The sequence below is a fragment of the Pogona vitticeps genome, chromosome 5 (genome assembly GCF_051106095.1).
Source record: "Pogona vitticeps strain Pit_001003342236 chromosome 5, PviZW2.1, whole genome shotgun sequence".
Taxonomy (NCBI): domain Eukaryota; kingdom Metazoa; phylum Chordata; class Lepidosauria; order Squamata; family Agamidae; genus Pogona; species Pogona vitticeps.
In genome coordinates, this window is record NC_135787.1 from 154,270,316 (window position 1) to 154,285,841 (window position 15,526).

The window sequence follows — 15,526 nt, forward strand, 5'->3', positions numbered from 1 at the left end:
TTTTGAACGCCTAATAAACACCTCCAAGCTATCCTCACCTAGAAAGACATCCCTTAGCTGCAAGGCCACCCTTGACTTGTCCTCCTTACCTGTTGCCACTAACTCGCTAACTCGAAGCGCACCAAAAAATGCCAGTAACGATGCCACCCCAAACAAAGCCCTCTCGTATTCACTTCTACACAAATTCGCCCACTGCTCGCTTAACTGCTGCAGTAGCGCCGGAGAAATGGGTGACCTAGAATCCAGCACCTTCCCTCTCTTCCTTGTCCACCCCTCAAGCATCTTCCTAATCCTATAATCCTTTGAATGATCCCTATACCCTTGTACTCTCGAATAAAAAGCCAGTGCTGACAATTTTCCCTGAATGGTCCCTGGCATCAGCCCTCTTCTATGCAAATGAACCATAAATTGCTGCAAGTGTTCAACTGGCAGTGGCCAAACTTGCTCCAAGTTTACCATGTGTCTAAACTCTACGAATTCTCTACTCACAGCCGCGTAACCCTTCCGTGTCCTCTCCGCCAAAGCCAAACCTATCGCCTCAGATGCGTCGTGACGCCAATTTGCCACACCTCCTGAGGCAGGATCTCCGGCAACTCCATGGCCTCCGGTGCCAATTGCCGGAAACGGTCCATCTGCCGACGTGATAAAGCATCGGCAATGCTGTTGTCAAGACCCGGGATGTGCCTAGCATGTACTAATATGTTGTACTGGAGCGCCCTTAATGTAAATGCCCTGACTAGCCTCATGACGCGCTCTGTGAAGTGAGGCAATTGATGATACACACCACCGCCTCGTTGTCACACCAGAAACGCACAACCGAGTTAGCCCATTCTTCAGCCCATAACCACAAAGCCCCGACTATGGGAAAAAACTCTAAAAAAGTGAGATCTCTCGTAATACCCTCTTCCTGCCAGGCCTCTGGCCAAGAGCCTGCACACCACTTTCCTCGATGGTAAATGCCAAAACCGTGAGCACCCGAAGCATCTGAGTGCACCTGAAACTCTACCTGTACACTCCTCTCCGACCTCCAAAAAGAAATCCCGTTAAATCCTGACAGAAACTGCATCCAAACTCTGAGGTCCTCCTTCATACCTTGAGTTATCCGTGCCCTGTGCAACGGGCGTTTAAGACCCGTCATGGCCATGCAAAGACGCCGAACAAATGCCCGTCCGGGGGCCACTACTCTACAAGCAAAATTGAGGTGCCCGACTATCTCCTGTAGCTCCTTGAGTGTCGACTTTGACTTCCCCAGCAACGCCCCTATTTTGACTCTTAAAATTCTCAACTTCTCCTCTGGTAGCCGTGACGTTTGCTGCTCGGTATCTATCTCTATGCCTAAGAAAGTCAGGACCGTAGTTGGCCCCTCAGTCTTCTCCGCCGCTAAAGGCAACGACACCTTGCGTGCTAAATCCCTAAACGTGTCTAATAAAAACCTGCACTTACCTGAATTCCGCTCCCCACAAAAGAGAAAATCGTCGAGATAATGGGCCGTCGACGTACATCGCGATACTTGCCTAACTTTCCACTCTAAAAACGTGCTAAACTTTTCAAAAGCCGCGCATGACACGGAACAACCCATAGGCAACGCTCTGTCTACATAATATAATTCCTCAAATTGAAACCCCAACAAACAAAAATCCTCTGGGTGGACTGGCAAAATCCGGAAGGCCGATTTTACGTCACATTTCGCCAGCTTGGCACCAACTCCGCATTTTTTAACCATATTAACAGCTTCGTCAAATGACGTATATCTAACCGTGCACAATTCCGGTGGTATAGCGTCGTTAACCGACTCCCCCTCAGGAAAAGATAGATGGTGAATTAGACGAAACTCACCATGTGCCTTTTTTGGAACAATGCCCAACGGAGAAACCCTAAGGTTCCCAATGGGCGGCTCCTTGAAGGGGCCTAATACTCGCCCCTCCTGGACTTCTTTACTTATTTTCTTCCTAAAAATACTCTCCATTCCTTTAATTGAACGAAGGTTTCGCGCAACATAACTTTTACGTTCACCCACTGCCGGTATCCGAAAGCCGTTTCTAAATCCTTCCAGTAAATATATAGCCTCCTCATGCCTAGGATACCACTGCAGCCATGCCTCCAGAATCTCCAACTTAATTGGGCTGGGCCCCTTTTCCAGGAGCTCCCCCGCCTCCTTGCTTCCTAACACCACCTGCCCCTCTGTCCTGCCTCGCTTTGAAACAATTGATACTTGGGTGTTGGCCACCGCATGTGAGGCACTCATGCCTGAATCTGCAGGGCTTCCTCGCACAAGATCCTCTGGCATTGTATTGAAAGCACAACAAGCGGGGTTGAACCGCCTGACCCGCCCAAGGGCGGGCAAACTGCGCCTGCCGTGTCCGTCTATTCAGATGTCCACTATCAAACCTATCCCCCATGTTTGATTTGGCTGGCGTCATGTGCTGTAACCATAAACGTGGATGAGGCTCGTCCCACCTCAGGTTGGGCTGAATGGCGCTCCGCATGCGGAAGGCCTCGTCATATCTCAGCCATGCCAACCCTTCGAAATCAGTGGAGGCCCTAATCATTGTGTCAAGATATTGGAAAAGCGATGGTGCCCTCCAGGGCTGCATTTTTATCAATACCCCAGCATAAATCACAAATCCTGGCAGCCAGTTCGTCCAATTCCTATCGGGCTTTTTCCTCCTATGTTTTTCCTTTTCCCTTTCATCCTCCTTGTCCCAATCCTTTTTCTCACAGTCCCTATTCAGCAAGTCAAAGAAGTCCACGAATTCGCCACGCCAAATTTTCTCTTTCGTGGCCGCCGTCAGATGATCTCCCACGGGCGTTGCATAATCTGCATACGGCAAGGCCGCCGCCGGCACCGAATTGTAGCCCGTGCTAGGTACTGACGGATGCCACCCGCCTGCAACCTCAGAACTCGCTGGCTGATGTGGCGGAGGCGTGGCTCCCCATGGTGCCCCCCATGAACCCCACTGTGGTCCCATATAGGGCCAAGGCGCGTTAGGGCACCCTCTATCTAGTGGTGTCTGTGATGCGCTTCCCGGTGGTGTACCTATGGCTCCGCCCGCCCAAGGCCAGCCCGTCCCAGGAGACTGCAGCTGTGGTGCAATAATACACTCACCTTCCGAAGTTGATGCCACGCAAGGCTCCAATGGGGAATCCGCCATAATCTCCCCTTCTTCTAGCTCCTCCCGAGCTTCTTGCCTTGCCGCTGAAGCGCTGTCTCTAGGGATAGTCGTTGTCTCCTTGTCACTGCCCCTTGATCTGGAACGGACTGGTGACTTGGGGGCACCCTGTCGATTATCCAGCACCTGTGCAGACTCAAAAGCGGTAAAGCGAGCCATCAGATCTTGTGCTATCGCCTTCAACCTGGATTTCTTGAGCCCCCTTGACTCCCTAGCCGATCTACGTGGCTGCTCTCCCTCTCGCAACGCCTGCTGCGCGGCCAACCTCTGAGCTTCCATTGCAGACATTTTATCCTGTAACTCCTGCCATATCGGCCAAGAATCCTCATCTGAAGACGACTGAGGTGGAGACAGCTGCGGTACAGGTTGTCGTTTAGCGGGCTGCTTGCCCTTTGATGTACCTCGTCCTTTACGAGGCGCCATTTTCAAACCCCACTGTTCTGCCCCCTAGGGTCTATTACTTAGCCCAATTAGCGCCTCGCCTTATGCCCAGGATGACCTCCCCGACCTGCCTACCGATGCTACCTAGCCTAACAACCCGTGCTCACACCGCAGAACGCCCGGTGGGCAGTGAAGCCGACCTGCCTCCGCTGCCCCACTCCGTCTAAGATTACCCAATCCAAAAACACCACAGTAAAATACAACCTTGCACCCGATGCGTCCTTGCAACCACTGCAGTCAGCTGACCTAAAATAAAGCAATACCAGAATGATTATTGTTATGCTTGTGCACCCCCGGATGGCTAGCCACACAATTGCCGCCTACCCCCGACACCTTCTTGCCCTGGACGACCCTTCGGGAGCTCCCAAACCGCCTATGCCCAGGCATGTGCTAATCCCGCACTCATGCCCACTGCGGCCCTTATAACAGCCTCAATCCGCTCTCCCTCTCTCTCTCTTTTTTTTTTAATTATTTATTCTGTTATACGTTCTTTTATGTTATGCTTTATTATTGCTAATATTATTTATTATTATTATTATTATTATTATTATTATTATTATTATTATTATTATTATTATTATTATTATTATTATTATTATTATTATTATTATTATTATTTATTTATTTATTTATTTATTTATTTATTTATTTATTTATATATTTACTTTGGACATCCGTAACTAATAACCGATCCTCATGACCGCTACCTCACAAACCCCACTTGCCTATGCACCAAACCCATGTCCATGCTTTAGCATTGTAATCCCCCCTTTTTTTTTTTTGCCGTGTGCCAGAGTCATCAGTCTTTCCTTAGTCTCCTTTCTTAATGAACCAATCAGTTTTTTTTTCTTTAATATATATATATATGTATATATATCTTTTTGTATTCCCTCTCTTATAATTCCTTCCCTTTTTTATTTATTTAATTAAATAAGGAGCCTCCTCCACTCCCCTGCATCACACAAAATGGCGGCCGTACCCAAAATGGCCGCCGCACGTGGCCGACCGGCTCCCCTCGGGCCAAAGCCAGTAAGTCGGGCCGGCCCGAACAGAGAGGGGTGGAGGGCGGAGGGAGAGAGAGGGGAACACCTCGCGCGGGGGCGGGCGGGGGGAGGGAGGGCCGCGGGGCCGGTGCCATACTCTTCCGCCCCTTGTACCGGGGCCCAGCCGCCACAACCCCCTCGCACCCCCACCAGCCAACTCGCGCCTACTCACCTCCCGCCCCGTAACCCCCAGCACTCCAAATCAAGGCCGAGGACACGGCCGCGGGCGGTATCTCGCCCGACCTGCGCAACGGCCCCATCATACCGGGCCGCTCGCTGCCGGGCGGAGGCAGAAAAAACCAAGAAGGGAGGAGGGATGACACTAAAGCGGGGTGTGCAGGCGCGCGGGACACTACATTCCCCCGTCGCCGCTCCCACCGCTCCTCGGAACCGCCCGGCCAGCCGAACTCCGTGTGGGCTAGGGAAGCCCCGACCACCCGGCTCCCTTCTCCCACCGTATGCTCCTGGCCGCCGATGCAGCCCGACCCTCAGGCTCCTCCGCCTGCCTCGCCGTGACGCAGCTCCCAACGCTGGTCACAACGAAGCAACCCTGCTCTGCCCGGAAACGAAAGAGAGGCCGATGCAGATGGAGAGCCCCCTTATAAAGCCTGCTCTCCACGCTCGGCCTAGCCCGTTCCCGCGATGTCTTGCGTCCTTCCGGGGTGGGTGGCAAACCCCGCCCGCCAGCTCAAAGTCCGAGGACTTAGCGGCGGGCTCACTCTTCTGTGTGATATATATTAGCAGCCACCTTAGTTTTCTTAATCAGTATGAATCCATGGTTACACATTCCCTAGTTCAAACAGAGAACTATGATTTGCATGTTAGTTCAATAACTGTTAATAATTTAAACATAATATTCATTTTCTGCCTCGCCTACTCCCTCCTGGTAGAATGCTCTCAACCCCAAGATTGCTCCTGATGTTACTTTATATAATTATGAATCTTATTAAGGCCCCCATGTGTTATTGTATTCAAATACAGTGTGTCTACTCCAAACAAGTCAAATCCAGCTCAGTACTGTACCATTAACAAATATTCAGATGTTATATGTACCAAAAAGATGGGTGCCTACCTATCACCATGTCCTTCTTCCACATTAACTTGAAATAATGAGGTATCCCTAATGCTGATGAGGGCAAAAATTAAGGAAATATAAAAATTATCCCCCAGAGACATTTTCCTCCCACTAGCTCTCCAGGATTTTGATCAGGGGTATTTCCATTAATTGTTCTCTGGTTGTTTTCATTCCATACATCAAGGAGTGAATTCAGGACCTTCTATATGCAAAATACACTGTACTATATCACTCATCTATTCCCAGCTGGTAGCTCCAACTACAGCAGATCTGTCAACAAGTGGGATTTTTGAATCATCATCTGTGACTGAGTCAATGGTTGGGGCCAGAATAACTTTGCCTGATTTCTACAGAAGTTCACTAATTGTGCAGATGAAGTGCCAGGATGTATCTAAGTCACATGTCTGGCCACACCCTCAATTGCACAAATAAGTTGCAATTTGTCGATTAGCCACAATTACCCTCCTCAAGTTACATAAACCTTACAAAAATACCATCAGAATTTTGGGTACCATGTGTTTCATTTCCATTCACTGGTCCAGAGGTAGCATATGAACTTCATGGCTGAGGAGAGATTTGAACCCATCTCTCCTTTGACCTTCATTCATTGCTCCCTTCTGATTACACCACTAGTGTTTAGCCATTTGGTAATCTCCAGTACAATCTCAGCACACGGTTTGTCTCCTCGTATTTCTGCAAGAAATCTTTGTCTCAGAGCGACTTCCTTTCTTGCAACATCACTTGCACGCTGCTGTTTTGTTGCCCAAACACTTTAAATTGCTAAATAACATCCTTCTTACTGACTTGCAGCCAAATCAAACAACCAAAATGTGCGCACTGTTTCTTCTCCTTGGGTCATAAAATTGTTACACAAGGCAACTACCTGTTTATTTAACTCCTTTGCTTCCACTGATCCTGTTCCTTCTCCGTAAAACCCACATGGCTATCTCGTGCATGTAGCAGGGCTGGACAAGGAGGAGGAGGAGGAGGAGGAGGAAGAAGAAGAAGAAGAAGAAGAAGAAGAAGAAGAAGAAGAAGAAGAAGAAGAAGAAGAAGAAGAAGAAGAAGAAGAAGAAGAAGAAGAAGAAGAAGAAGAAGAAGAAGAAGAAGAAGAAGAAGAAGAAGAAGAAGAAGAATTCTTTGGCATACTGTATAAAATTGTGGTGATTTTAAAAATAGAACTGTGAACTAACAGAACTAGCATTGTAGTGCTTAGGGGAGCACCTTTTATAAGCTCGGGCTGATATATCCATCAACTGTGGTGCTGTCTGTTTATAGATAGCTTGGCAACAGTCATCCATACTCTAGTCACCTCCCAACTGGTTTACAGCAACACAATAATGCATTGTAACTCTGAAAGTAGCCTGGAAACTTCGGTTAATCCAAATCACAACTGCTAAATTACTCATTGGCATTGATTGATATGACCATGTTATAATGGGTGTTACATAAGCTAAAACTGGCTCCCAATCTGCTGCAAATGGATTGAGGCGACAGTACTCAGAACAGGGTGAGAAGCCCTTGCCATCTAGATGTTTTGGGCTGCAATGTCACGACTCACTGTAGTGGATGAGGTTTCCAGAAACTATTTATTTATTTGTTGTATTTATTTATTCTATTTGTACCCCGCCTATCTGGTCAAAACGACCACTCTAGGCGACTAGAACCCAAAGCATCTGAAAGACCAAAAGTCCCCACCATCATAGACTTGCCAGAATTCCCAGGTTGTCTTTGAAGGCTTTCTTTGGGTGAATGAAGTCAGGTCAGTGACTGCAATACAGAAGATCCTGTCTGGTCTGCCACTCTATTCATGGAAGGCCCTTCCCAAGGAGGCTTGTCTGGCACCTCACACAGTGACCTCTATGGCATGAAACCAAGACATTTTTCTTCTCCCGGGCACTTTAGATTTGCCTGTAAGTGGCTGTTTGTTCCTATTTTTATTCTCTTGTGATGATGTGGAGTTTAATGTCTATTTATTTATTTTTATTGTGCATTATATTTTTACTCTTTCTGTAATATATATTATTATATATTACAGAAATATTATATTTATTATATTTATATATTATATTTACAGTATATACAAATATATGTATATAAATATTATATATACGTTGTATATAAATAAATTTATTTATATACCAGCAGACAAAGGACCATGAACTCAGTGTCTTACTCAATGAAGATTGAAGCTAAATCTAAGGGAATTAGTAACTTGTCTTTTCAAAGGAGGAGGATTCTGGATGAGTATTTAATGATAATAACTTGAGTACATCATGTTTAAAAGTAATCTTTAGAATGATAGATTGGAAACACAATGTCAACAGCAAAGAAGAGAAGACTGGCTCAGGAAGTCACTCTGCTTGCTCTGTGAGTTAAGCATGTTTTCCAGACCTACAGAGTTCCATTAAACTGGAATACAAAATTTTACAGCTCACTTTGGAGATGTTCCTCTTATCACCTATTGATTTTTGATTGAGCGGCTGATACAACATACATTTGGCAGTGCTTTTTACCCTGTCAAATGTATCCTCTTCATAACAACCTTATCCCGAGCTCTGTAATTGTCAAACCACCCTGCGACCTTCTGAATTCTACAGACATGCTCACATACATGAAGTTGAGACCTCTTGGTTCTCCAGTTCTCATTCTCAAACTGGCAGCCCCAACAGTGACTTCTGCACATTGCTTGGCTAATGTACAGTATCTCAGAATGGCATCGGACACCCAATTGTCAATGGGGTTGCCTGATCAGAATGATTGTCTACCTGTTGGTAGTCAATAATTATATACAGTATTTAGCATTACTTGAAAATTAAGCCTGTTGACTAAATGATATATAAGGTATGTATTCGTTGCCTTATATCGTATCTGTGATTTCTAGTGAATATGTACAATGACAATTCTTATCCATGTTCAACTTATATTAACCCCAATTAATTCTAATGTTAAGGATTATGCACCCCTATTCAAGAATACCACAGAATAATTTTTCCAAAATACTACTACTACTACTACTACTACTACTACTACTACTACTACTACTACTACTAATAATAATAATAATAATAATAATAATAATAATAATAATAATAATAATACTAATAATAATAATAATAATAATAATAATAATAATAATAATAATAATAATAATATGTGCTCCACTTATGACTATGCTAAAATGTGGCCACCTCACTTCATCATAAGGATAGGTAAGAAAAAGTGTTCCAGGTATTTTCCTGAAACGTGAGTGAAAATAGAAGAGCACACAGAAGAAGCCTATTGCAATCCATATTTCTACATATGTTGAAAAAGAGTAAATATAGAGGTACTTCTCTGATTTTAAGTTTCTTTGCAGTTTCCTTGCAGTGTAATGTGTGACCTCACAAAATTCCTGTTGTTTGAAATGTAGGCCATATATCTTCTGCTGCTTTAAAACTCAGTGCTCTAAAGCTACTTGGAACTTTATGTATGTGAAGGAAATATTCTGCAAAACACAGGTGCATTGCACTTAAATTCACTTTTTCTTCAGACCTTAAAGGAAATGTATTTGAAGTAAGTTTGAATACAAAAGATGGTATGTTACAGTAGAGATTTTAATAGACTTTGGCAGGAAACAAAGACTTCTATCAGATATGTCAAGATAATACCCACAAAAATCTCCAGTAAACCATTTGACTTTCATTTTAAAAATCTAGAGTAAGCCTTTAAAGACAGAAAACTCTTTAGATTTCACAATTTTAATTTTAGAAGGAAACTTTGGCTTTTGATTTCTCAGAATAAATGCTAATTATTAATATTAGCAGAGATAGCTAATTTGAAAAATCGGGAAGAAATGTATGGCTGTGTGTGATAGAGAGACATTTACTCAGGGTAGAAAACCTTTTCCATCCCAAGAATTTCCATGTACAGTAAATGTTTGCAGATGGGACATCAGAGATTAATGTGGCAAAAACAGAGTAAGTGAAAATACAACCAAAGCTATGTGGACCAAGCCAACATTGTCTCCCTTTCTTTCTCTTTTTCTCTCCTGCTTTCACTCTCAAAGTCTTTTAATCTTTCTTCCATTTCCCCTCTCCTCCTGGTTCTTCTTTCTCATGCTCTCTCTCCTTCTCCTGTGCTCTTCCCATGTTTCCTGCAAATGCTACAATAGGGATATGGAAGAGCCAAATTATACAAGATGCTGATCTTCTATCTAGCATCAGTGCTCCCTCAAGTGAGAAAAGTAGTGTAAAAGCAAAACATGGCTCATCACTAGAATGAATATGTCAGCTTCCTTTGAAGACTTGACTGCTGAGATACATGTAGCAAAAGAGGTCACAGTGCTGGAGGGGAAGTGTGAAAACAAGAATCATGCATTCCTCTGAATATTTTTTTAATTTTTGTCAGTGCACAGGCAAAAAAGAAAAAAGAAAAACAGAGGGAGATGTCAGCCCTGGAAGATGCTGACCTGGTAAGCACATAGGTCAATTGGAGAGATGGCATGGTTGGCTGGATGGGGAGGGCGGAGCTGGCCAATGAAGTGTAGGTTCCCTGTAGCTGGTTGACTAGAATGGTAAAACTCTGCTTCTATACTGCAGTAGCAAACAATGCTGAAACTGACAGAGAAAATACCCACAAGCGCTAAACAAATGAGTTTTCTCTACAGGAACTTTTAAAGTAGTTTAACTGTTATGGTTTCCTCCAAAATATCATGGGAGCTATAACCATTTCCAGAGAGGAAGCCGCTGTGCCAGCTTTTTCTGAAGCAAAAACAAGGAAGTCCTGTAGCGCCTTAAAAACTAAGCTTTTTCATTTTACTGCATGAGCTTTCATGAATTATATAACCCACATCATTAGAGCCACAATGGTTGAAGTCACACGAAGAAGTGAGAAATCTCCAAACACGGTCTCTTTGGTCACACATTTTTGAATGACAAGTTCCAGAGTCACCTTTTTTATGTGCTCTGCTCCATAATAGGTTCTCTCTACTGTGGCTTTTGCTTTGACATTTCCTGTCCTTGCCCTCAGAAACTTTTGTAGAGGTAGCAGACACCTGTCAAAGCTCCTTTTGGTGTATCACACAGCACAAAGCACTCAATCTTTGCCTTATCAGCAAATATACTGTGAGACATTCCTTCAGGATGTCAAACATTTATTTCCTTCTAAGTTCAGAATTCTGTGGGCATCCCTTAAAATTAGAAACACTGAGACTGAGGGAAAAAAATCAGAGAAGGGCTGTGTGGTCTCCAAAACAATACAAATGCAGGAGCAAGTGATACCATTATAAGATCGTTAAAAAATCAATCAGAAGACCCAGAAGTAATCCTGACATGGATATTGCCTCCCTGTGGCTACACTTCCTTCCTCATCATCCTAGATATGTGATATTTATAGAGAAGTGTTATAATTCAATGTCAAAGCCATGTTAGGTAGAACCCTGCTGACTTCTGTGGGTGATTCATTCACTTAGTGAGTCAGCCAGGCATAAAATTAATTGCCAGGTAATACTGTGTTCTGCTTTAACACTCAACGATAATTTACTTTCCTCGTCCCTCAGCCAACCCATATTATAGAGTTCCTGTTCTCCCTTTTTTTTCCTGTGCTTAACACTCATAGAAAGAGAAAATATAAACAGCAATGCAAGACAGTACTGTTCAGTGGGAGAACACAGAAATCTGCTGGCAGATATTCAGGATATCTGAGATGAGAAACAACTACCCATAACTAATAAATTAACAACTTTTCCTCCCCCCTGGTTTTAAAATCAAGAAAGTTTGGAAGGCAGAAAGAAACATAGATTGTGCAAGTATCTACGTAAGTTCCATTTCTGGTGCTGAAAACAGATATGCTATGTTTTGCCTCAGTGAAAATACAAAGCCAACCGATACCAGAACCCTAAATACTGCTTCCTCCCACCCTCTCCATACAATGCAGCACCCATAGTTGCAGGTATCCCTTTTTTCATTCAATGTTACAACTGCTTCTGAGGTTAGGGTCCTGGACTGGGACCTGGGAGATTGATGTTCCAGTCCGGAGCGAACCACGACACTCACAGTGTGACTTTGAGCTGGTTGTACTGTTTCTCAGTCTGACCTCATAGGGTTGTTGTGAGCGTAAGCCAGCAAGGAAAGGACTCTTGCATACCACTTTGAGTTCACTGGAAGAAAGGCAGGATAGAAATATAATAACTAAACAGAATAAATAATCAAACCATAATACTGAAAAGACCAGCTTGACACCTTCAGGTACTTCATTTCCTATCTATATAATGAATGTTTGGCTGTAACATCTGGCAATCGAACCGTATAATACTGAATTAGATCCACACTAAGCTGGATCTTTTCATTCATTCATTGTGACCTCGTGTAGATTGATTTCAACAAGAAAGTAGGCCAATTAAGTCTAAATCGAAAGCATGGCATTTCAGATGGCACAAACACTGGGATGGCTCATTCACACATGCAGATCTTCATCTGGTGTTGAAGTCATCAAGTTACAGCATCCAGGTACAAAGCAGGTCATCACCATGATCCAAAATGATGTTCTCTAGGGTTTTAGAACGGGCTTGTTCATATCTCAGTATGCACACACACATGAACTCATACTTTGCCTTGGTCTTTCAGGTCCAAGTCCAGATGGGGAAGTGAAACTACTGGAAATAGAAAGCCCCACGTGAGCCTAGTCCCAAACTGCCACGGCTGTTTGTTGCTTATATTATAGCTGACAGAACAGGCTAAGGGGTAAGTAGGACCCTCTTGCAGTCTCCATCATATGCTGTTTCTTGTGTGTCAATACTGCAGCAAGGCTGAAAGACATGAAATTCCCAGTCTTTATTTTGGATTCCCTAATGTCTTCCCATTACCTCGGAACCAGACCAGACTCTTCAGAATTGAAACACCACTGAAAAATGTCTTCTGTTTCCCATTATTTCTGAGGTGCCAAGTATAAATTAACAGATCTTATTGCAGTGAATACTCATCTTACCCTGCTTCCTTTTTTTATCTTCATGTTCCTGCCTGTAGGAAATATGATGCTAGCCATTGTAACTTTTATATGGTGTGCTTTTTCTTTTCTTTATGACACAGGAAACTGAACTAAAGTCACAAGTTGTTTGCTGAACCCACAGCCTTCTCTCTCTCTCTCTCTCTCTCTCTCTCTCTCTCTTCCCCCCCGCCCCACACACATGAACGAACAATAGTATAGCTGAAATGCAACAGCACCTATTACTTCCTTCCTCTCCGGGGATATGAACCTGATCCTGAGAAAGCATGTGGAGATTTTGTCACTAACCTTTATGTGAACTAGATAAAGTCCAGATGGATGCAGGTTTCTCTTCACAAAGTGTGGCATGCTGAAATTCTAGACATGGCGGTAACCCAACAAGTAGACTACACATTCTCAGATGTGTTTTGTGGCCTTTTCTAGAAGAAGAGTATTGTGTACTTAGAACTTGGAGAGCTATTTTTTAGGAAGAACTCGATATTTTAATCATTATCTTTTTTTGGCAGCACAGTTGCCATTATCCATGCTCTGGTTACAAATGTAGTTTCTCGGGTGTATGTTAACAACCTGTTCAGTTATCATTGCCAGCAGCCAGAGAAAAGACAGGGAAAGGTTCTCTGATTCTTTCTAGTAGCTGGTTCTGATACTCAACCCTGGAAAAAAAACCACAAAGCAAACCAATGATTTCCTTGCTTGCTTGGGATTGAAAGAAGAATGGCATAGAACTTGAAAAAGTCTGGTCAAATGCCTTAAAATGCCCTTAAACAATGACTTATTTTTAAAAGTTATTCCAAAATGTAACACAACGCCTCACCTTAGTAACTTCTCATCATGTTTGCTTCAAGTGTAACTTAATCACATCCACATTACCCAAAAATTAACCAGTTACTTTCTGGGTCTGAGTGCACATTGCTACTTTGAATTCCAGTCTCTCCATTTCTTCCACTCATTATCATACTAATGAAAGATCAGGTTCTCATGACTGCATGGCTACATGCTATGGCAAGCAACTGAACCAAGTGGTTCTCTGTTCTCCCTCCAGAACAAACAATCTGGTGGCACATGTACTTCTTCCTCATAAACCGTTTTTACAGTGGCTGCATGGCCAAGCAGCATCACATCTTCATGGGTCAGTAACATTTTAAGGCATGTGCTAGAACATGCATGTGCATGAAGATATGGAAGAAGACTGAGAGGTAAGGTCTCTTGGCAATCCTTGAAACTAACACACAGAAGTGGATGCATCTGTTTGAATCAGCTATTTTGCTGCCAGGACATGTACATTTTTAATGTTAGGAACCTTTGTTTTGTATAATTTCTCTTCCATTCAGGTTGTTTCAGTATTTTTAAACATCTCCGGCTACCTTTCTTTTATTGCATTGATTGATTGATTGATTGATTGATTGATTGATTGATTGATTGATTGATTGATTTGATTTGATTTGATTTGATTTGATTTGATTTGTACCCCACCCATCTGGTCCAAAACTGTAGCTGATTCATCTCACATAGCTCCAGAGAATTAGTGGAAATACTGTAGATACGCCACAATTTTAGCACAGCTAAAAAACATTACTTTGCTGACTGAGGCATTTTGGGTACTGTAGTCCAAAAATGTAACATTTCGATAAGCTGCATTTTGGTTGGGGTGTATAAGTATAAACACTTATACTTCCAGATATAATTCAACCTATTTCCTGTGATCTGAGTGAGAAACCAAGTGAAAATTCAGGCTAGCTCATGAACCATGAGAGGTGAGCATTACATCTCCCCGCAATTAGGAGCAGTGTCCCTTGTTCCTGAAACAAGCCAGCCATGTTATTAACCTGTCCCTTTCAGTGCGCTCAGTTTCTTGACGGGCTGACCCATCTTTGGTCTCATATCATGGGAAGGTGGAAACTTTTCAGGAATCTTGATGGATCCTTTGGGAATTGTTGCTACACATGTGGCTTCAGTGCAACTCTGGATGCCCTTACTATCAGTTATTTGAACAGAGTCCATTTCTGGCCTGAATCTTGAAGCAAAAACACTTTAATCAGGAATGTTGCTGAGTGCAAAATATCAGATTATTGCCTGAAGACTAGGTACATGGAACCCATCAAGCTGGTTCTTGACCTGCTGCTAGGCTCAAACCAAGGTGCTAGTTTAAATTAGCCTTAAGCGGCTTCAAACTCCAGTACCTTAAGGGCCACATTTTCCACATGAGGATTTCTGAGTATCTCTCAAAGGTACCCCTTATCTCCCAGTACATGAGGTGAAGTTGGAAGGGATTCACAGTATGATTTTTTCTGTGGTGACATCCCCAGGTCCCAGAAGGTTCAACCTGGTACTGAAGCTGAAAATGTTTCGTCAATAAGTGAAGACTCAAGATAACTCATGGACCATGTGCTCAGAACATTGGGACCCCAAATTAGCTATGAGGCCCCTGTTTCATCCACAAGTCACCAATATTATTCACCTTTGCTTTTTAGCATGTTGATTTTTCTTAAGTGCTCATGTCTTGATTTTATTTTATCTCCTGGTCTGCTGCTATAAATATCTCAATGATTTGATCTCTGAACAATAGGGTAATTAGACTCCCCACCCCCGCCCCATTTCAGGTCATGTTCTATTTAATCCATGGAACTTACTGCCACAGGATAACTATTCACTTGGATGGCTTTAAAAGGGGGGGAGAGACAATCCGATGGAGGTGAGGGTCTTCAATGCTGGTGCTGGTCAAAATGGCTATATATCACCTCCAGTACCTCTCTTTAGAATGGCAGGTTTCCCATGGGCTACTGCCTGACTGCCATGTAAACAGAATGCTGGAC

The 15,526-nt window shown here is 43.4% G+C and overlaps 1 long non-coding RNA gene across 1 annotated transcript in view; it reads left to right on the forward strand.

Moving 5' to 3' along the window:
- Positions 1-15,299, forward strand: part of LOC144589654 (uncharacterized) — a 42,083-nt gene extending 26,784 nt beyond the window's left edge. The window contains exons 2-3 of the long non-coding RNA XR_013545902.1: positions 10,119-10,182; positions 12,335-15,299. This is a non-coding gene — a long non-coding RNA (uncharacterized LOC144589654). The remainder of the gene's footprint in view (positions 1-10,118; positions 10,183-12,334) is intronic.
- Positions 15,300-15,526: the final 227 nt, after the last annotated feature.